Source organism: Triticum urartu, chromosome 3A (assembly GCF_056163025.1).
Source record: "Triticum urartu cultivar PI428250 chromosome 3A, HENAU_Tu73, whole genome shotgun sequence".
Classification (NCBI taxonomy): Eukaryota; Viridiplantae; Streptophyta; class Magnoliopsida; order Poales; family Poaceae; genus Triticum; species Triticum urartu.
In genome coordinates this window covers 232,935,574-232,960,369 of record NC_141875.1, presented here as the reverse complement: position 1 = coordinate 232,960,369, position 24,796 = coordinate 232,935,574, and positions in this window count along the sequence as shown.

Below are 24,796 nucleotides of genomic sequence, written 5' to 3'. Positions count from 1 at the left end.
TGACGGTGCTTTTATGCATATCATGTCACATATTTTGATTGCATGTGATGCTTATCTTTTATGCATCTTATTTTGCTTAGTACGGCGGTAGCATTATAAGATGATACCTCACTAAAATTTCAAGGTATAAGTGTTCTCCCTGGGTATGCACCTTTGTGATAGTTCGTCGTGCCGAGACACCCCATGATGATCGGGTGTGATAAGCTCGAAGTTCACATACAACAGGTGCAAGATAGTTTTGCTCATGCGGAATACTCGGGTTAAACTTGACGAGCCTAGCATGTAGAGACATGGCCTCGAAACACTGGAGATCGAAAGGTCGAACATGAATCACATAGTAGATATGATTAACATAGAGATGTTTAGCATTGAAAACTACTCCAACTCACGTGATGATAGGACATGGTTTAGTTGACATGGATCACATGATCATTTAGATGACTCGAGGGATGTCTATCTAAGTGAGAGTTCTTTAGTAATATGATTAATTGAACTTAATTTATCATGAACTTAGTCCTGGTAGTTTTTGCATATCTATGTTGTAGATCAATGGCCCGTGCTACCGTTCCCTTGAATCTTAATGTGTTCAAGCTAAGTTGAAAGATGATGGTAGAAACTACACATACTAGGTCCGTAACTTGAGGATTATCCTCATGGCTGCACAGAAGAATTATGTCCTTGATGCACCGCTAGGTGACAAGCCCCCTCCCGCTAATGTAGACAGTTTGAATGTCTGGCAGACGCGGTCTAATGACTACTCTATAGTTTAGTGTGCCATGCTCTACGGCTTAGAATCGGGACTTCAAAGACGTTTTGAACATGATGGACCATATGAGATGTTCCAGGAGTTGAAGTTAATATTTCAAGCAAATGCTCGAGTTGAGAGATATGAACTCTCCAACAAGTTCTATAGCTGCAAGATGGAGGAGAATAGTTCTGTCAATGAACACATACTCAGAATGTTTGGGTATCATAACCACTTGACTCAGCTGGGAGTTAATCCTCCGAATGATAGTGTTATTGACAGAGTTCTTCAATCACTGCCACTAAGCTACAAAGGCTTCATGATGAACTATAATATGCAAGCGATGGATAAGACAATTCCCGAGCTCTTCGCTATGCTCAAAGTTGTGGAGGTAGAAATCAAGAAAGAACATCAAGTGTTGATGGTTAACAAGATCACTAGTTTCAAGAAAAAGGGCAAGGGAAAGAAGGGGAACTTCAAGAAGAATGGCAAGCAAGTTGTCACTCCCGGGAAGAAGCCGAAGTCTGGACCCAAGCTTGAAACTGAGTGCTTCTACTACAAAGGGACTGGTCACTAGAAGCGGAACTGCCCTAAGTATTTGGTGGATAAGAAGGATGGTAAAGTGAACAAAGGTATATTTGATATACATGTTATTGATGTGTACCTTACTAATGCTCGTAGTAGTGCCTGGGTATTTGATACTAGTTATGTTGCTCATATTTGCAACTCGAAGCATGGGCTACGGATTAAGCGAAGATTGGCTAAGGACGAGGTGACGATGCGCGTCGGGAATGGTTCCAAGGTCGATGTGATCGTCGTCGGCATGCTACCTCTACATCTACCTTCGGGATTAGTTTTAGACCTGAATAATTGTTATTTTGTACCACCGTCAAGTATGAACATTATATCTAGATCTTGTTTGATGCGAGATGGTTATTCATTTAAATCAAAGAATAATGGTTGTTCTATTTAGTATGAGTAATATCTTTTATGGTCATGCACCCTTGAAGAGTGGTCTATTTTTGTTGAATCTCGATCGTGGTGATACACATATTCATAATATTAATGCCAAAAGATGCAAATTTGATAATGATAGTGCAACATATTTGTGGCACTGCCGTTTAGGTCATATTGGTGTAAAGCACATGAAGAAAATCCATGCGGATGGACTTTTGGAATCACTTGATTATGAATCATTTGATGCTTGCGAACCATGCCTCATGGGCAAGATGACTAAAACTCCGTTATCTGGAACAATGGAGTGAGCCACTGACTTATTGGAAATAATACATACCGATGTATGTGGTCCGATGAGTGTTGAGGCTCGTGGCGGGTATCATTATTTTCTGACCTTCACAGATGATTTGAGCAGATATGGGTATATCTACTTAATGAAACACAAGTCTGGAACATTTGAAAAGTTCAAAGAATTTCAGAGTGAAGTGGAGAATCATAGTAAGAAGAAAATAAAATTTCTACTATCTGATTGCAGAGGTGAATATTTGAGTTACGAAATTGGCTTTCATTTTAAACAATGTGGAATAGTTTCACAACTTACGCCACCTAGAACACCACAGCGTAATGGTGTGTCCGAACATCGTAACCGTAATTTATTAGATATGGTGCGATCTATGATGTCTCTTACATATTTACCACTATCGTTTTGGGGTTATGCATTAGAGATAGCTGCATTCACGTTAAATAGGGCACCATCTAAATCCGTTGAGACGACACCGTATGAACTATGGTTTGGCAAGAAACCTAAGCTGTGGTTTCTTAAAGTTTGGGGTTGCAATGCTATGTGAAAAAGCTTCAGCCTGATAAGCTCAATCCAAAATCGGAGAAGTGCGTCTTCATAGGATACCCAAAAGAAATTGTTGGGTACACCTTCTATTACAGATCCGAAGGCAAGATCTTTGTTGCTAAGAATGGATCCTTTCTAGATAAGGAGTTTCTCTCGAAAGAAGTAAGCGGTAGAAAAGTAGAACTTGATGAGGTAATTGTACCTTCTCTCAAATTGGAAAGTAGCTCATCACAGAAAACCATTCCCGTGATGCCTACACCAACTAGTGAGGAAGGTAATGATAATGATCGTGAAACTTGGGATCAAGTTACTACTGAACATCCTAGGTCAACCAAAGCATGCTCCGCACCAAAGTGGCACGGTAATCCTGTTTTGGAAATCTATGTTACTAGACCATGACGAACCTACGAAGTACGAGGAAGCGATGATGAGCCCAGATTCCGTGAAATGGCTTGAGGCCATGAAATCTGAGATGGGATCCATGTATGAAAACAAAGTATGGACTTTGGTTGACTTGCCCGATGATCGGCAAGCCACAGAGAATAAATGGATCTTCAAGAAGAAGACTGACGCTGATGGTAATGTTATTGTCTACAAAGCTTGACTTGTTGCGAAAGGTTTTCGACAAGTTCAAGGAGTTGACTATGATGAGACCTTCTCAACCGTAGCAATGCTTAAGTCTATCCAAATCATGTTAGCAATTGCCGCATTTTATGATTATGAAATCTGGCAAAGCAACATCAAAATTCCATTCCTTATTGGATTTCTTAAAGAAGAGTTGTATATGATGCAACCGGAAGGTTTTGTCGATCCTAAAGGTGCTAACAAAGTGAGCAAGATCCAGCGATCCATTTATGGACTGGTGCAAGCATCTCGGAGTTGGAATATACACTTTGATGAGGTGATCAAAGCATATGGTTTTATACAGACTTTTGGAGAAGCCTGTATTTACAAGAAAGTGAGTGGGAGCTCTGTAGCATTTCTAATATTATATGTGGATGACATATGGTTGATTGGAAATGATATAGAATTTCTGGATAGCATAAAAGGATACTTGAATAAGAGTTTTTCAATGAAAGACCTCGGTGAAGCTGCTTATATATTGGGCATCAAGATCTATAGAGATAGATCAAGATGCTTAATTGGACTTTCACAAAAGCACATACCTTGATAAAGTTTTGAAGAAGTTCAAAATGGATCAGTCGAAGAAAGGGTTCTTGTCTGTGTTACAAGGTGTGAAGTTGAGTCGGACTCAATGCCCGACCAATGCAGAAGATAGAGAGAAAATGAAATTCATTTCCTATGCCTCAACCATAGGTTCTATCATGTATGCAATGCTGTGTACCAGGCCTGATGTGTGACTTGCTATAAGTCTAGTAGGGAGGTATCAAAGTAATCGAGGAGTGGATCACTTGACAGCGGTCAAGAACATCCTGAAGTACCTGAAAAGACCTAAGGATATGTTTCTCATTTATGGAGGTGACAAAGAGCTTGTCATAAAATGGTTATGTCGATGCTAGATTTAACACTGATATAGATGACTCTAAGTCACAAACAGGATACGTATTTATATTGAATGTTGGAGCTATCAGTTGATGCAGTTCCAAGCAAAGCGTCATAGCGGGATCTACGTGTGAAGCAGAGTACATAGCTGCTTCGGAAGCAGCGAATGATGGAGTCTGGATGAAGGAGTTCATATCTGATCTAGGTGTAATACCTAGTGCATCGAGTCCAATGAAAACCTTTTGTGACAATACTAGAGCAATTGCCTTGGCGAAGGAATCCAGATTTCACAAGAGAACCAAACACATCAAGAGACGCTTCAACTCCATCCGTGATCAAGTCAAGGAGGGAGACATAGAGATTTGCAAAATACATACAGATCTGAATGTGGCAGGCCCGTTGACAAAGCCTCTTCCACGAGCAAAACATGATTAACACCAAGACTCCACAGGTGTTAGAATCAGTACAATGTAATCTAGATTATTGACTCTAGTGCAAGTGGGAGACTGAAGGAAATATACCCTAGAGGCAATAATAAAGTTGTTATTAATATTTCATTATATCATGATAAATGTTTATTATTCATGCTAGAATTGTATTAACCGAAAACTTGATACATGTGTGGATACATACACAAAACACAGTGTCCCTAGTAAGCCTCTACTAGACTAGCTCGTTAATCAAAGATGGTTAAGTTTCCTAGCCATAGACATGTGTTGTCATTTGATGAACAGGATCACATCATTAGGAGAATGATGCAATGGACAAGACCCATCCATTAGCTTCGCATAATGATCATTTAGTTTTATTGCTATTGCTCTCTTCATGACTTATACATATTCCTTTGACTATGATATTATGCAACTCCCGATTAGCGGAGGAATACCTTGTGTGCTATCAAACGTCACAACGTAACTAGGTGATTATAAAAATGCTCTACAGGTATCTCCGAAGGTGTTTGTTGGGTTGGCATAGATCGAGATTAGGATTTGTCACTCTGAGTATCGAAGAGGTATCTCCGGGCCCTCTTGGTAATGCACATCAAAATAAGTCTTGCAAGAAATGCGACTAAAGAGTTAGTTGCGGGATGATGCATTTACGAAATGAGTAAAGTGACTTGCCGGTAACGAGATTGAACTAGGTAGGGAGATACCGACGATCGTATCTCGAGCAAGTAACATACCGATGACAAAGGGAGTAACGTATGTTGTCATTACAGTTTGACCGATAAAGATATTCGTAGAATATCTGGGAACCAATATGAGCATCCAGGTTCCACTATTGGTTATTAACCGGAGAAGAGTCTCAGTCATGTCTACATAGTTCTCGAACCAGTAGGGTCCTCACGCTTAACGTTTGATGATGATTTCTATTATATGAGTTATGTGATTTGGTGACCGAATGTTGTTCGGAGTCCCGGATGAGATCAAGGACATGAAGAGGAATCTCGAAATGGTTGAGAGGTAAAGATTGATATATTGGATGATAGTATTCGGACACCGGAAGTGTTCCGGAATGTATCGGGTACATATCGGCGCACCCGGTGGGTTACCGGAACCCCCCGGGGGAAGATATGGGCCATATGGGCCAGAGGAGGGAGGCACACCAGCCCACAAAGGGGTGGTGCGCCCCACAGGGAAGGAGGCTGAATAGGACTAGGAGAGGGGGAGACACCCCCCTTTCCTTCTCCCCCCCTCTCTCTCTTTCCCCCTTTCCCCCTCCGGTAAAAGGAAAGGGGGGCCGAATCCAACTAGGATCCCAAGTATGATTCCTCCGTTAACAAAACGCTTCTGGTTTTAGTCTACGAGGGTACATGGACACACTCTCCCCTCTCGTTGCTATGCATATCCTTGATAGATCTTGCGTGAGCGTAGGAATTTTTGAAATTGCATGCTATGTTTCCCAACAGGAATACTATCGTCCTATATATCAATCTTTACCTCTCAACCATTTTGAGACTCCTCGTCATGTCCGTGATCTAATCCGGGACTCCGAACAACATTCAGTCACCAAATCGCATAACTCATATAATATTATATCGTCATCGGACGTTAAGCGTGCGGACCCAACGGGTTCGAGAACTATGTAGACATGACCGAGACACCTCTCCGGTCAATAACTAATAGTGGAACCTGGATGGCCATATTGGCTCCTGCATATTCTATGAAGATCTTTATCAGTCGAACCGTTATGACAACATACGTGATTCCCATTGTCTATCGGTATGTTACTTGCCTGAGATTCGATCGTCGGTATCTTCATACCTAGTTAAATCTCGTTGCCAACAAGTCTCTTTACTCGTTCCATAATACATCACCTCGTGACTAATGATACGTCCATTTTGCATCATGCTTTTATATTGATATTTATTGCATTATGGGCTCTTATTACACATTATGTCACAATACTTATGCCTATTCTCTCTTATTTTACAAGGTTTACATGAAGAGGGAGAATGCCGGCAGCTGGAATTCTGGGCTGGAAAAGGAGGAAATATTAGAGACCTATTCTGCACAACTCCAAAAGTCCTGAAACTCCACGGAAGTCAGTTTTGGAATATATAAAAAATATTGGGCGAAGAAAGCACCAGAGGGGGCCACCTACCATCCATGAGGGTGGGGGCGTGCCCTACCCCCCTAGGCGCGCCCCCTGTCTCGTGGGCCCCCTGGCAGGCCTCCGGTGCCCATATTTGGCTATATGAAGTCTTTCTCCCTAGAAAAAAATCATAAGCAACCTTTTGGGATGAAACACCGCCGCCACAAGGCGGAACCTTGGCGGAACCAATCTAGGGCTCCGGTGGAGCTGTTCTACCGGGGAAGTGTCCCTCCGGGAGGGGGAAATCATCACCATCGATCCTCTCATTAGGAGGGGGTCAATCTCCATCAACATATTCACCAGCACCATCTCATCTCAAACCCTAGTTTATCTCTTGTATCCAATCTTTGACTCAAAACCTCAAATTGGTACTTGTGGGTTGCTAGTAGTGTTGATTACTCCTTGTACTTGATGCTAGTTGGTTTATTTGGTGGAAGATCATATGTTCAGATCCTTTATGCATATTAATACCCCTCTGATTATGAACATGAATATGATTTGTGAGTAGTTAGGTTTGTTCCTAAGGACATGGGAGAAGTCTTGCTATTAGTAGTCATGTGAATTTGGTATTCGTTCGATATTTTGATGAGATGTATGTTGTCTTTCCTCTAGTGGTGTCATGTGAACATCGACTACATGACACTTCACCATTGTTTGGGCCTAGGGGAAGGCATTGGGAAGTAATAAGTAGATGATGGGTTGCTAGAGTGACAGAAGCTTAAACCCTAGTTTATGCGTTGCTTCGTAAGGGGCTGATTTGGATCCATATGTTTAATGCTATGTTTAGGTTTACCTTAATACTTCTTTTTTAGTTGCGGATGCTTGCAAGAGGGGTTAATCATAAGTGGGATGCTTGTCCAAGGAAGGGTAGTACCCAAGCACCGGTCCACTCACATATCAAATTATCAAAGTAACGAACGTGAATCATATGAGCGTGATGAAAACTAGCTTGACGATAATTCCCATGTGTCCTCGGGAGCGTTTTCCTTTATATAAGAATTTGTCCAGGCTTGTCCTTTGCTACAAAAAGGATTGGGACATCTTGCTGCACCTTATTTACTTTTGTTACTTGTTACCCGTTACAAATTACCTTATCGCAAAACTATCTATTACCGATAATTTCAGTGCTTGCAGAGAATACCTTACTGAAAACCGCTTGTCATTTCCTTCTGCTCCTCGCTGGGTTCGACACTATTGCTTATCGAAAGGACTACAATAGATCCCCTATACTTGTGGGTCATCAAGACTATTTTATGGCGCCGTTGCCAGGGAGTGAAGCGCCTTTGGTAAGTGGAATTTGGTAAGGAAAATTTTATACAGTGTGCTGAAATTTACTGTCACTTGTTACTATGGAAAGTAATCCTTTGAGAGGCTTGTTCAGGGTATCTTCACCCCGAATACTAGAGCAAAGAGTTGCTCCTCAACCTACTGAACCTACTGAAAATGTTTACTTTGAAATTCCTTCGGGTATGATAGAGAAACTGCTAGCTAATCCTTTTACCGGAGATGGAACATTGCATCCCGATTTGCACTTAATCTAAGTGGATGAAGTTTGTGGATTATTTAAGCTTGCAGGTATGCCCGAGGATGTTATCGAGAATAAGGTCTTCCCTTTATCTTTGAAGGGAAAGGCATTGACATGGTTTAGTCTATGTGATGATATTGGATCAAGGAACTACAACCGATTGAAATTGGAATTTCATCAGAAGTTTTATCCTATGCATCTGGTTCATCGTGATCGTAATTATATATATAATTTCTGGCCTCACGAAGGAGAAAGCATCGCTCAAGGTTTGTGGAGGATTAAGTCAATGTTATATTTATGCCCCAATCATGAGCTCTCAAGAGAAATTATTATTCAAAAAATTTATGCTCGACTTTCTCTCAATAATCGCTCCACGCTCGATACTTCTTGTACTGGATCTTTTATGATGAAGACTATTGAATTCAAATGGGATTTATTGGAAAGAATTAAATGCAACTCTGAAGATTGGGAACTCGACGAAGGTAAGGAGTCAGGTATAACACCTAAGTTTGATTGTGTTAAATCTTTTATGGATACCGATGCTTTTCGTGAATTTAGCACTAAATATGGACTTGACTCTGAGATAGTAGCTTCTTTTTGTGAATCCTTTGCTACTCATGTTGATCTCCCTAAGGAGAAGTGGCTTAAATATCATCCTCCCATTGAAGTAAAAGTAGTTGAACCTATTAATGTTGAAGAAAAAACTATCACTTATAATGTTGATCCTATTGTTCCTACCGCTTATATTGAGAAAACACCTCTCCCTGTTAGAATAAAGGATCATGCTAAAGCTTCAACTGTGGTTCGTAAGAGTAATACTAGAACACCTACACCCTCTGAGCAAATTAAAGTTGAACCTAGTATTTCTATTGAGGGAGTCCTGGATTAGGGGGTGTTCGGGTAGCCGGACGATACCTTCGGCCGGACTCCAGGACTATGAAGATACAAGATTGAAGACTTCGTCCCGTGTTCGGATGGGACTTTCCTTGGCGTGGAAGGCAAGCTTGGCGATGCGGATATTCAAGATCTCCTACCATTGTAACCGACTCTATGTAACCCTAACCCTATCCGGTGTCTATATAAACCGGAGGGTTGTAGTCCGTAGGCAATCAACTCCATATACAACAATCATACCATAGGCTAGCTTCTAGGGTTTAGCCTCCTCGATCTCGTGGTAGATCTACTCTTGTACTACCCATATTATCAATATTAATCAAGCAAGACGTAGGGTTTTACCTCCATCAAGAGGGCCCGAACCTGGGTAAAACATCGTGTTCCCTGCCTCCTGTTACCATCCGGCCTAGACGCACAGTTCGGGACCCCCTACCCGAGATCCGCCGGTTTTGACACCGACATTGGTGCTTTCAATGAGAGTTCCTCTATGCCGTCACAATCAGGAAGGATGCCTCCTCCCATCTTTAAAGACGGCGCTGTTGCTAAGGGAGCCTTGGCTGTCGGCCAAACCCTTCGGCTAGGTGGTTTCCTCATGACCGCCTGTTCGGCTGTTGCGCCGACGGTGACCTCTCGGGTCATCAAAAGCAACCTAAACGTCAGCTCAGAGCTCGTCGAGCAGCTAGATCCAATGGAGCTATCTTCCATAAACGAGCTCTTGGATCGCATCCCCGCCCTGGGGGTCGCAACGGATTATGACCAGGTTGGGCTTAAACCCGATCTAAGAGAAATTAACTCTCCCCAAGTCACCCACCACATTGTTGTGGTAGAGGCGCAGTGTGGCGACCCTTCATCTATTTTAAGGACTAGCTACGTCCGAATTCCCGACCCCTCCAAGCCGAATACCCGCGGAGGGGGAGATGTAACTCAAGACCTGAGCTTAGGATCAGGCAACGGGCCAGATTCATTGGACAACATCCAAGAATCTGAACTTCAGAGTTCGGAAACTCTTCGGCCTCCGAATCTTGGATTGGGTGAGGTTTCAGATTCAACGACACCCGCCCACCCATTCATAAGCGATCTCTCCCAAATCAGGCAGAGGCCCGAGGAAACAGTACATCATTACTGGGCCAGATTCCTCCTAGTTATGAACAGGATAAAGGATTGCCGCGAGGAAGACGCAATCTCAATTTTCTGCAGTAATTGCACGGACAAGGGAATCCTTAACGGCGTAAGTCATTGTGATATCACACGCTTTGCTGACTTGGCGTCCATAGTACAAAAATACTGTGCGATGGAAAGCGCCTGGAAAACCAAAATAAATTTTTGGGATAATCCGGCCTTGAATAGTAATCCCGTCCGAACAAAGAGGGTGCAGTATCACAGGACACCCGGGATAAACACCAAAAAGCCAAAACCCTCTACAAGGCATGGAACCGTACTGGAAAGATGGCTTGATGGACCCTGTAGAATTCACAGTACATAGCACGCCACACCAACTCACAGCCTTAGAGCATGTTGGATACTCCGGCAGGTGGCCAAAATCGGCGAGGACCTCTTAATTCCGGAGGCCGCAGAAAGCCAGCCCAAGGACACCAGTACCGTTCTCACAGTCTTCGAGACTTTCGCATCAAACAATGTGCGAAAAAGAACACTCCATAGCCTCGCCGAAGTCTATCAAGTTGCAACAATAAATCCATGGAGCGACACTGCCATTACTTTCAACGCAAGTGATGAACCTAGATTCCGAACAGCCCGAGCACCAGCCGCATTGGTCCTCAGTCCCATAGTGGACGGCTTTCGCCTCACCAAGGTGCTCATGGATGGAGGCAGCGGACTGAACCTCATTTATGAGGAAACCCTTCAAAAAATGGAAATAGACTGGAACCGCGTCGAGCGAAGCAGCACAACCTTTAGAGGAATAATCCCCAGTTGGGAAGCGCGCTGCACAGGAAAAATCACACTAGATGTGGTGTTCGGCACGCCGAATAATTACAGGTCCGAAGAAGTCACGTTTCAGGTGGCCCCATTCAAAAGCGGATATCACACTTTACTAGGGCGGGAAGCATTCACAATCTTCCAAGCAATACCCCATTACGGGTACATGAAGCTTAAGATGCCCGGGCTGAACGGAATTATCACTCTAGCTAGTGATCTGGACATAGCACTCCGCGCCGAAAACAAGACAGCCGCATTAGCCCTTGAGGCACTACCCCATTATGGGATGATGTGATACTCGACAAGAGATCCAAATCCACATCCTTCAAGCCAGCTGACAAAATAGTCAAATTCCAGGTCCATCCAACGGACCCCAATAAAACATCTTCCATCGGGGCACGACTGAACCCTGATGTAGACGCCGCACTGCGAGAGTTCCTACGAGAGAACTGGGACATTATCGCCTGACACCCTTCAGACATGCCAGGGATTCCACGCAGGCTGGCCGAACACAGCTTAAATATCCTAAAAGGATTCAAACCTGTCAAACAAGCCCTTCGGCGTTTTTCCAAACCCAAAAGACAGGCTATGGGAGAGGAGCTAGCCAAGCTATTGGAGGCCGGATTCATTAGAGACATAAAACATCCGGATGGCTAGCAAACCTGGTGATGGTACCAAAGAAGGACAAATCCTGGCGCCTGTGTGTCAATTTTAAAGACCTTAACAAGGCTTGCCCAAAGGATCCCTTCCCCCTCCCCTATATCGATCAAATTATCGATGCCACCACAGGACATGACTCGTTGTGTTTCCTCGACGCATACTCCGGTTACCATCAAATCAAGATGGCAGAATCAGACCAAGCCGCAACAGCATTCATCACACCATACGGCCCATTCTGCTTCAACACAATGCCCTTTGGGCTGAAAAACGCCGGCGCAACATATCAGCGCATGATCCAGACATGTCTGGCAAACCAGATCGGCAAAACAGTGGAGGCGTATGTGGATGCTGTGGTCATCAAATCAAGACATGTCGAATCTCTAGTAGACGACTTGAGGCTTGCATTCGATAACCTCCGAAAATATGACATCAAGCTCAACCCGGAAAAATGCGTCTTCGGCGTTCCAGCCGGAAAGCTCTTGGGCTTCATTGTATCCGGTAGAGGAATTGAAGCAAATCCAGCCAAGATCCGAGCTTTGTCTCAATTGGATATCCCAAAGGACCTCAAACAAATACAAAAATTAACCGGATGCGTGGCGGCTTTAAGCCGCTTCATCTCCCGCTTGGGGGAAAAGGCACTACCCCTCTATCGCCTCCTTCGGCGCACCAAACACTTCGAGTGGACGGATGCCGCCACGGCCGGACTTGATGAAATAAAAGCCATATTGGCAACAAACCCAGTCTTGGCCGTGCCAAACACCAGCGAACCAATGTTATTGTACATTGCAGCAACACATCAAGTTGTCAGCGCAGTGCTCGTTGTCGAGCGGGAAACGGATGGACACAAATTCCCCCTTCAAAGGCCGGTCTATTACGTATCCACTGTCCTCACTCCATGCAAATCACGGTACCCGCATTATCAAAAGATTGCATACGTGGTATTCATGGCATCCCAGAAGCTACGACACTACTTTCAAGAGTGTTCCATAACAGTAGCCTCGGAAGTACCACTCAACGATATTATCAACAACCACAATGCAACGGGCCGGATTGCAAAATGGGCCATCGAGCTTCTCCCGTTTGATATAACCTATAAGCCACGGCGAGCTATTAAATCGCAAGTTTTGGCCGACTTCGTCGCAGAATGGACGGAGGCCAAGCTCCCTAAAGAGTACGACACATATTCAAACTGGATTATGCATTTTGACAGCTCCAAAATGTTGGCCGGACTGGGGGCTGGCGTCGTCCTGACGTCCCCCACAGGAGACACAGTCCAATATGTGCTCCAGATCATGTACACGGATTCCAACAATGCAGCCAAATATGAGGCCCTCCTACATGGTCTCCGGATAGCAGTATCCATGGGTATCCAGCTCCTAGAGGTACGCGGGGGTTCAAACCTCGCAATATCCCAAATAAATGGAGACTTCGACGCCAAGGACCCAAAAATGGCAGCTTACCGCAACGCCATCCTAAAAATGTCAGCTCGGTTCGAAGGGCTGGAGTTTCACCATATAGCCCGAGAAAACAATCAAGCAGCGGACGTCCTGGCACGCATCGGAGCAAAACGCGATGCAGTCCCCCCCAACATCTTTTTGGAAAGATTGTTCAAGCCATCCGTAGCATGGGAGGGGGAACCCGCAAATAACAGCCCGGACCCAGCCGCACCACTCGACGCCGAACAATCTGACACAATTGGAGGCTCTGCCAATGAAATTACACCTTCAGCCCACGTAATAATGGCGGTTATCGCCCCGTGGACAGAACCATTCCTAGCCTACCTTACTAGGAAGGAACTCCCGGAGGACCAAAACGAGGCCCGCTGCATAGTGCGGCGATCTAAAGCCTATAGAGTCCATGAGGGAGAGTTTTATAAGAAAAGCACTACCGGAGTCCTTCAAAGGTGCATCTCCGAAGAGGAAGCGCGGAACCTTCTGGCTGAAATTCATGCCGGACTCGGTGGTCACCACGCTGCTGCTCCGTCCCTTGTTAGCAAGGCTTTCCGTACAGGCTTTTGTTGGCCGACGGCCCGGGCAGACGCTCAGGACCTAGTCCAACGATGCGCTGGTTGCCAACTTGTTGCCAACCAAAGCCATATGCCACCCACCGCACTCCAAACTATACCCATCACCTGGCCTTTTGCGGTCTGGGGGCTTGACATGGTCGGACTCCTTAAAGGTGGGACCGATAGGAAAAAATACTTACTGGTCATGGTGGATAAATTCACCAAATGGATAGAAGCCAAGCCTGTTAAAACGGCCGAATCCGGACCTGTGATAGACTTCATATCCGGGGTTGTACACTGTTATGGCGTCCCCCACAATATCATAACCGATAACGGTACAAAATTTACCGCCGACGAGGTAAAACTCCGGTGCAAAAACATGGGCATCAAGCTCGATTATGCTTCCGTCTATCACCCACAAACCAACGGCCAGGTCGAACGTGCAAATGGTCTTATCATGAGCGGCATTAAACCCAGACTGGTGCGGTCCCTCAAGGAATCTAACACGCACTGGGTAGAGGAGCTCGACTCCGTGCTATGGGGGCTGCGGACCACGCCAAATCGCACCACCGGATACACACCATTTTTTATGGTGTACGGCGCAGAGGCAGTTCTGCCCTGCGACGTAATTCATGACTCACCTAGAGTGCGCATGTACAAAGAAAGAGAAGCCGAGCTCGATCGGCAGGAAAACTTGGACGCCTTGGAGGAGGAGCGTGATGTGGCAAAAGCCCGTTCCGCATTTTATCAACAGCAGGCCCGAAGATATCAAAGCAGAGAAGTACGGGCCAAAAATTACAATGTTGGCGAACTAGTTCTACGCCTGCCGGATAAGAAAAAGGACAAACTCAAGCCCAAGTGGGAAGGTCCATTCATAATCTACCAAGTCCTGACTGGTGGGGCGTACCGCCTGCGAGATGCGTCGGATAACCGACTCGAGCCGAACCCGTGGAACGCCACCCGTCTCCGAAGATTCTACGCCTAGCGCCGGACTCTGTGTTCGTCTCTTTCCTCTGTCCACTTTTTGCATTTTTCTGTCTTACATTTCTGTCCTTCCCCTCTTTTCTTTTATATCCCTTAAAGGCTCATCTAGTGACGCGCCACTCGCGCTCATTAAACCTGGGGGCTTCTTTAACAGAAGCTTATTTACGGGCTTCACGCCCAACACATGCGTCAAACTTCCGCATGTACCTTTTTCTTCAGTTGGCCAAGCTGGGTTGCTTGGCTCCTGTGCTTACCCCTACGTTCCCGATTGTTCGGCTAGGCGGTAAAGGGAGCACCTCTGCGATTGTTACTGCCGGGTCAGCCGGATGTGTACCTCAGACTGGGTGAAGCCGAAAGCTAGCGTTCTTAAGGGAATATTCGGTCGGTGAAATAAAAGATGATCTTTTTACTCATTTTATGCACCCCCAGATGCTTTTTTTCTGCGTCTTTTCACGCAGTCCGAACATGCACTTTAGGGCATGCCTCCCAGCGAAAGGAACCCCTAACGGAACTATTCTCTCTGGAAGATGTTTCTTACTAACCATGTAATATAACATAACTAGTTGGGCACTTGTCTGATAAAGCACTAATGACCCCTACGCCTGGTCTCCATGCATACCCCGGTTCTTATATAACCGCTATGGTATTCGAACACACTCCGGACCGTCAGGTCCTGAGGTTGAAGCGAAAAGGTTGGCAACGACAAACGATCTACAATCCGGCTAGAAGGCATTACACATGTCAATTCAAAATTACATAGTCATTCTGACTAATTGTATTCCTCTTCTATACCATCTAACAGGCTGTCTAATTTACAGTCCTGCTAGGAATACTTCGCGGCCAACTCTACTTGGCCGTATACTAAGCTCACAGGGATCTCCTTCCCGTCAGGCCCCACTGGTCCAACCTCGGCCATGTGGTTTGGGTCAGACTTTGTAAAACGGGTCTTCACCATGGCCCCGGCCTCCCTAGCGCCTTGTCGGCAGGCCGATATCTTCCACAACCGGAAGCGCCACCGAGCTCCCTTCAGCTTCTCCGCAAGCTCTCCAAGGCCCTCGGTCACGGAGTGGGCAGGCCATAAGGCTTGGGCAATACCCCGCATCGCCTGCCGAATTCGCTTGTGCAGTTGCAAGAGTTCGGGAAGAAGGTCACCCGTAGAACCGGGCATCTCCTCTGCAGGACGACCTGTGAGCATACCTACAGACATTACTCTGTTAGTCGACTTCCTCGCCGAACTCTTTTTTCAAAGTTCGTTCAAGCACTTACTAAATATGCCGCGTCGAAGCCGCTGATTCTCCCTCTTGGAGTCCGACAGCTGGCCACGGACATCTTTAAGTTCGACGTCCATCCTGGTGTTGGCATCCTGAAGATCATTCTTCTCTCACCTCACCTTTGTCAACGTACTCTCACCGGCCTTTAGCCGGCGTAAGAGTTGTTTCTTTTCCAGATCGAGTCCGGCGCCATCTGCAACATGATTTGTCAGATTTGCACCCACACCACACAATACTAATCTTTCAAAGTGTATCTTACCTGAGGGGGGCTCTTTGGGCTCCCCTACTGCGGCTAGTGCGGCCTCTAGTTGGGCCTTGCACTTTTTGAGCTCCTGGGACAGTACGGTATTCTTCTCTATAAGAACATGCATATTAAATGATCCTTAAATCAGTTGCTCTAACTGCTTCAAGTCTCGGGGGCTACTGGCATATATATATATATATATATATATATAACCAAAATTTTCTTACCTGTATGTCTTCTACATACTGCTCCGTGGCTCTGGCTAAACCATTTTAAGCAGCGCGGAGGTACGCATCTCCCGAGTTAAAGGCATCTAAAGCCTCTTGGGAGAAACAAGCGTCGCGTAGAACTGTCCGGCGACGCCTGTGGTTCATGGCACTCTCCACTTCAGAATTTGTGGCAGACAGCCTGTCCGCATCCTCTGTCGGAGGAGCGTCCGGTGCGCGCCTTGTGCTCGCCTCCGCTTCCGGGCCAGACGTTGGAGCCTGGCTGGTGGAGGCGCGATTGGCAACCTCTCTGGATGTAGTCCGGTGAGGTCTCTTCATTCTGAAGATAGCACAAACGGTAATATGCGCTGACAGAATAACACCAGGGAAACAGAGGGTGCGCTATACCTTTGCGCCGGCATCTCAGTCTGGACTGCATTCCTTTTTGTCCCACGGGGCCCTGTGGCCCCTCGTTGGCTAGCCGCCGCAGGTTCGGCCTCCTGCCTCGGAAATCTCCCCTGCAAAGCACGGTTGTCGTCAGAAACACCGGAATACGTGAGAGTGGAATCTCTCTCAAGGGAATGAGACTCCGGTTTTGTCACCTAGGAGGCCGGGATTAACCCTGAGTAATCAGCCGTGATGGCTACCAAGGTATTTTCCTTGCTTAGCTGATAGAACACCCCGTCGATAAACTCCACCGATATGTCCGGATCCTCTTCGGAGTCCGGATCGAGGGACCGCTCTGGGTCCTCGGGCTGTGGAGGGCGGCTGTTTATATCCTCTACCTCCTGTCGTTGTTCCTGCACTGAAGTCGTTAGACTACATATCTAACCGTGGGAGTATAAAACAAACGGGCAAGCGCAATTGTTCACTTACCCAACTTGGAGGATCGTACATAGTAAATCCGGCCTGCGGGTTGACGCGGAGGAATTCCTCCTCTTCTCCCTTGTACAAAGAGGATAAGATATTTACTAGAGCGGCAGTTGAGGCCGGCACCTTACGACCGTAACGGGTGGCGTCATCCTCCCCGTTGAATTCCCACATGGGGTGGCCTCTATATTGAAGCGGCTGCACCCCCCGCATAATGCATGCGGCCATGACTCCAATCATGGTTAGTCCGGAATGAGCCAACAGTCTTATCCGGCCCATCAGGTAAAGGACGTCTCTGTCGCTTTCTCTCTGAGAGCTCCGTGGACGCCAGCTCAAGCGTTTCTTCAATGGAGCACTGTTGAACTCAGGGAGACCGACCCGGATAGGGTCCGGTAGCGGGACGTCATCTATGTAAAACCATTGCGAAGGCCAGTCCCGGCGATGCGCCATACTTCGGCTCCGCCCACTTGGTATATGGACCCCTCTTGAGAATGGGGCACCAGGCAGAATAACCTCTTCCACAGCGCGAAATGAGCCTCAACGCCTAAAAATAGCTCGCAAAGGGCGACGAAACCCGCAATATGCAATACGGAGGCGGGCGTGAGATTGTGCAGTTGGAGGCCGTAGAACTCCAGAAGCCCGCGGAGAAATGGATGAATTGGAAATCCCAGTCCCCTTAGTAGATAGGGGACGAGGCACACCCGCTCTCCTTTAGAAGGATTGGGGGTGCTCTCCGCTTGTTTTCCGCCATTGTAGGTGGCGAGACCGGCTCGGACCGGGACCATGTATGCCCGAGGGAGAAATCCCTTGGCCTGAAGCGACAGTAACTTGCTATGCGGGATGGTGCAACTCTCCCAGTCCCCGGATTTGTGACCGGAGGGGCGAGGGGAGGAGCTACGACGGCTGGTCATGTTGGAATGGACCTTTGCTGGAAGCGCTCTGATGATAACTCGCGGGAAGGAGAAGATGTGGTTCGGACATGAATCCCCATCCCGTTAAATAGGTGGCTCGTTTATACAGCTAGGGGTGTGGATGTAAAAATGCCCCGGCTTTTCGCATTTGTTTGACACGTGGAAGACGGCCATTATTGGGCGTGGAAGCCGAGGAGGACTACATTACAAAAATTGGACATTATTCCTACAGGTACACAATATTTTGAGAAGAACCCGCCTTGCAATGCCGAACAATCTGCGCGCCGGACTCGTCATCATTGAAGCCTGGTTTGGGGGCTACTGAGGGAGTCCTGGATTAGGGGGTGTTCGGGTAGCCGGACTATACCTTCGGCCGGACTCCAGGACTATGAAGATACAAGATTGAAGACTTCGTCCCGTGTCTGGATCGGACTTTCCTTGGCGTGGAAGGCAAGCTTGGCGATGCGGATATTCAAGATCTCCTACCATTGTAACCGACTCTATGTAACCCTAACCCTATCCGGTGTCTATATAAACCGGAGGGTTGTAGTCCGTAGGCAATCAACTCCATATACAACAATCATACCATAGGCTAGCTTCTAGGGTTTAGCCTCCTCGATCTCGTGGTAGATCTACTCTTGTACTACCCATATTATCAATATTAATCAAGCAGGACGTAGGGTTTTACCTCCATCAAGAGGGCCCGAACCTGGGTAAAACATCGTGTTCCCTGCCTCCTGTTACCATCCGGCCTAGACGCACAGTTCGGGACCCCCTACCCGAGATCCGCCGGTTTTGACACCGACAGCTATGGTTAAGGATCTCTTGTCCAATAATATTGATGGGCATGTTATTTACTTTTGTGATGAAGCTGCTACAATTGCTAGACCCGATACTAAAAATAAACATAGACCTATTGTAGGCATGCCTGTTATTTCTGTTAAAATAGGAGATCATTGCTATCATGGCTTTATGTGATATGGGTTCTAGTGAGAGTGCAATACCTCATTCTTTATATGAAGAAATTATGCATGATATTGCACCTGCTGAGATAGAAGGTGTTGATGTTACAATTAAGCTTGCCAATAGAGCTACTATGTCACCGATTGGGATTGTTAGAGATGTTGAAGTCTTGTGTGGGAAAGTTAAATATCTTGCTGATTTTCTTGTTCTTGGTTCCCCACAAGATGACTTTTGGTAGACCCTTCTTGAATATTGTTAATGCTAAGATAGACTGCAAAAAGGATATTGTTTCTGTTCGTTTAGGGGATATGTCTCATGATTTTAATTTTATTAAATTTCGTAGACAACCCCATGATAAAGAATTGCCTAGTAAAGATGAAATTATTGGTCTTGCTTCTATTGCTGTGCCTCCTAATGATCCTTTAGAACAATATTTGCTAGACCATGAAAATGGTATGTTTATGAATGAAAGAAGGGAAATAGATGAAGTATTCTTTAAACAGGGACCTATTTTGAAAGACAACTTGCCTGTTGAAATTCTAGGGGATCCTCCTCCACCCAAGGGTGATCCCGTGTTTGAGCTTAAACCATTGCCTAATACTCTTAAATATGCTTATCTTGATGAAAAGAAGATATATCATGTTATTATTAGTTTTAACCTTTCAGAGATGGAAGAAGAGAAAATATTGAAAACTATAAAGAAGCACCGTGCTGCTATTGGATATACTCTTGATGATCTTAAGGGCATTAGTCCCACTCTATGCCAGCACAAAATAAAATTGGAGAAATACGCTAAACCGGTTGTTGATCACCAATGACGGTTAAATCCTAAGATGAAAGAAGTGGAAAGAAAAGAAATACTAAAGCTTCTGGAGGCAGGTATAATTTATCCTGTTGCTGATAGTCAGTGGGTAAGTCATGTCCATTGTGTCCCTAAGAAAGGAGGTATTACTATTGTTCCAAATGATAAAATTGAAATGATCCCACAAAGAATTGTTACAGGTTATAGAATGGTAATTGATTTCTGCAAATTAAATAAAGCTACTAAAAAGGATCATTACCCTCTACCTTTCATTGATCAAATGCTAGAAAGATTATCCAAACATACACATTTTTTCTTTCTATACGGTTATTCTTGTTTCTCTCAAATACCTGTGTCAAAAGAGGATCAGGAAAATACCACTTTCACTTGCCCTTTCGATACCTTTGCTTATAGACGTATGCCTTTTGGTTTATGTAATGCACCTGCTACCTTTCAAAGATGTATGACTGCTATATTCTGTGAAAAGATTGTTGAGGTTTTCATGGATGATTTCTCCGTGTATGGAACTTCTTTTAATGATTGCTTAAGCAACCTTGATCGAGTTTTGCAGACATGTGAAGAAACTAATCTTGTCTTGAATTGGGAGAAGTGCCACTTTACGGTTAATGAAGGCATTGTCTTGTGGCATAAAATTTCTGAAAGAGGTATTGAAGTTGATAAAGCTAAATTTGATGCTATTGAAAAGATGTCGTGTCCTAAGGACATTAAAGGTATAAGAAGTTTCCTTGGTCATGCCAGTTTTTATAGGAGGTTCATTAAAGACTTCTCAAAAAATTCCAGGCCTCTGACTAATCTCTCACGAAAAGTTGTTCCGTTTGTATTTGATGATGATTGTGTAGAAGCATTTGAAATACTTAAGAAAGCCTTTATTTCTGCACCTATTGTTCAGCCTCCTGATTCGAATTTACCTTTTGAAATTATGTGTGATGCTAGTGATTATGCTGTAGATGTTGTTCTAGGACAAAGAGTTGATTAGAAATTAAATGTTATCCAATATGCTAGTAAAACTCTAGATAGTGCCCAGAGAAATTATTCTACTACTGAAAAAGAATTTTTAGCAGTTGTATTTGCTTGTGATAAGTTCAAACCTTATATTGTTGATTCTAAAGTAATTGTTCACACTGATCATGCTGCTATTAAATATCTTATGGAAAAGAAAGATGCTAAACCTAGACTTATTAGATGGGTTCTCCTACTACAATAATTTGATTTGCATATTATTGATAGAAAAGGAGATGAGAACCCCGTTGCAGACAACTTATCTAGGTTAGAGAATGTTCTTGATCACCCACTACCTATTGATGATAGCTTTCCTGATGAACAATTAGCTATCATAAATGCTTCTCGTACTGCTCCATGGTATGCTAATTACATTGTTGCTAAATTTATACCACCTAGTTTCACATACCAACAAAATAAAAAAATTTTCTATGATTTAAGACATTACTTCTGGGATGACCCACAACTTTATGAAGAAGGAGTAGATGGTGTTATTAGACATTGTGTACCTCAGCATGAACAGGAACATATCCTACGCAAGTGTCACTCCGAGGCTTATGGAGGACACCACGCTGGAGATAGAACTGCACATAAGGTATTGCAATCCGGTTTTTATTGGCCTACTCTTTTCGAAGATGCCCGTAAGTTTGTCTTGTCTTGTGATGAATGTCGAAGAATTGGTAATATTAGTAGACGTCAAGAAATGCCTATGAATTATTCACTTATTATTGAACCATTTGATGTTTCGGGCTTTGATTATATGGGACTGTTTCCTTCCTCTAATGGTTATACACATATTTTAGTTGTTGTTGATTACGTTACTAAGTGGGTAGAAGCTATTCCAACTAGTAGTGTTGATCATAACGCCTCTATTAAGATGCTTAAAGAAGTTACTTTTCCGAGGTTTGGAGTCCCTAGATACTTAATGACTGATGATGGTTCACATTTTATTCATGGTGATGTTCGTAAGATGCTTGCTAAGTATGATATTAATCATAGAATTGCATCTCCATATCATCCACAGTCTAGTGGTCAAGAAGAACTGAGTAATAAAGATCTTAAATTAATTTTGCAAAAGACTGTCAATGGATCTAGAAAGAATTGGTCAAAGAAACTTGATGATGCATTATGGGCCTATAGTACTACACATAAAAATCTGTGGGTAAGTCTCCGTATAAAATGGTTTATGGAAAGCATGTCACTTACCTCTTGAACTAGAACATAAGGCATATTGGGTCATTAAAGGGCTCAACTATGACTGCAAACTTGCCGGTGAGAAGAGACTATTTGAGATTAGCTCACTTGATGAGTGGAGAACCCAAGCTTATGAGAATGCCAAACTGTTTAAAGAAAAGGTTAAAAGATGGCATGACAAAAGGATACAAAAACATGAGTTTAATGTAGGTGATTATGTATTGTTATACAACTCTCATTTAAGATTTTTTTTGCAGCAAAACTCCTCTCTAAATGGAAAGGTCCTTACGTTATCGAGGAGGTCTATCGTTCCGGTGCCATAAAAATCAACAACTTCGAAGGCACAAGTCCGAGGGTGGTGAATGGTCAAAGAATCAAACATTATATCTCAGGTAATCCTATAAATGTTGAAACTAATGTTATTGAAACCATAACCCCGGAGTCCAAGCTCATTCTTCCTCCCAAAAACATCACTAGCTAGCTCAAACCCGATTCCAAAGTCATCTTGATGCCATTTTCGATCTCCTTGCTTAAAGCAACATTCACAAAACTGCTTTGGGGGATTGTTCTTTGGTATGTGACTCCTCCAATGGTCCAATTAGTTTTTGTTCTAGTGCTTTATTTATTGCATATTTTTGTTGCTTAGGTGACCCTGTTCTTGAGCTTGCACGTCAAATTTATATAGTCAAAAGTAGTTTTAATGCATGATATTGCCTCTAGGCACTTGTGGGAGTAGTTGCTATCAATATTGTTGATTTTGGTTCACTTTTATTTTGAGTTACTAAAAATTTCAGAATTTTTTTAGAGGAAGAAATATGTTTAGGAAAATGTACCAAGGTGGTTCTTCAAGGAAGCAAGGACCCAGACTCGCAATACGCAATGCAGATGATGAACCACCAAGGGACGCTCAAGTGCGGCCTTGTGAATGGCCGTCAGAGGACTTCATGGATCGAGCAAGAATCAAGGAGGAATTTGAAGCATATGTGCGTAATGCCGATCTTGAGAGCTTCGAGGCGGATAAGTGTCGTCAATACTATCACCTAACTGATTCCTTTGTGAGAAGGTTCAAATTTTCATCTTCACGTAATTCTCACACTGTCCTGTTTGACCTTTATGAATCAATCTTATACCATGGACTTAGAAGATTTTAAAACTACTTGTAAACTCCCACAATGGGGTAGCACTAGAGAACCTAACAAATCTGAGCTTAGAAATTTTCTTGCCAGTATTACAGTGGGGGAATCTAGAGATATAACACAAGCCACCATAGGGAGCATTCATTTTTCTGCTATACATTATTTTGCTCTCTTCATAGGAAGGTGCATAAATAGTAAAGATGAAGCATGCCACATGTGTGTACCTGATCTTAGCGTTCTCAGGAGCGATGTTTTAGGAGATAAACAATACAACTTGGGGGCTATTGTTGCACGTAGGTTGCATAATAATCGTATTCATGGAGACTTCTTTGGTGGAATTTATGCAACTCGTATAGCTAATTTTCTTGAGATACCCATACGTGGATATTATATTGAATTGCCTCCTTATTATCTAGATTATGATGCTATGGTTCGTCATCAGTTTGTTGAGAGTAATGATCAGTTCCTCCAGTACCGACTAATCTTTGACAGACGACGCACCTATCACGTCGCTCTCCCTGCTCCTACTTTCTTTGACTTTCAGGCAAAGGGGAGATATGTTATAACCAGGGAGGAGGCGACCGAGTATGAGAGGAGGGCGGAGACAGCTCGCCTCCAACCTGCAGCTCATCAGGCAATTGTCGTTGCATCCTAGTACAACCCCAACTATAACTTTGGATATCCGCCAGGCCAACCATGGCCATAGACAAACTTAGGCCAAAAGCCTAATCTTGGGGGAGTACGTATCTCTCACCGACATTACATTCCTGTTCACACACTAATGCTAGTTGTCGGTGCTCATACTTTTTCATTGTAATATCCATGCTAGTTTATTTCCTTTTTTATGCTTTCTTCTTTTGTGTTTGATAAACCTTAAGAAAAAACCAAAAAATTAGTTGTAGCTTTTAGCTAGTTTACTTTTCATGATGTAGTAGTAGTAATTAAAAAGAATACCCAAAAAGATTTCTCGTTCTTCTTTTGCTTGTTGGGAGCTTTCCCGTGTAAATAGTTTTTTTCTTTTCTTGTTCTTTGGGGGTCAAGAGGAGAAGACCATGATGAAAATGTTAAGTCGCTCTCATATGCATTATTGTTGATCTAACAAAGAGCCCATATTACCTTGTCTTCTCTCTTGAATTGAATGCTTGCAGATTCCAGCTTAGTCCAATGCACGTGCAATATTATTATTATCCACATCGTTCGGTCGTGCAAGTGAAAGGCAGTAATGATGATCGTATGATGAACTTATTGAGATGAGAAAAGCTGGTATGAACTCGACCTCTCTTGTTTTTGTAAATATGATCAGTTCATCGTTCCTGATTCAGCCTATTATGAAAGAAACATATTTGCAATGACAATTAGAGATTATAGTTGCTTATGCCATGCTTAATTAGCTAGAAGCTTATAATGATTTACCTTGCATGCCAACATGCTATTAAAATGGTTGTGATGTGGTATGATAGGGTGGTATCCTCTTTTGAACGATTCGAGTGGCTCGACTTGGCACATGTTCACGCATGTAGTTGAAACAA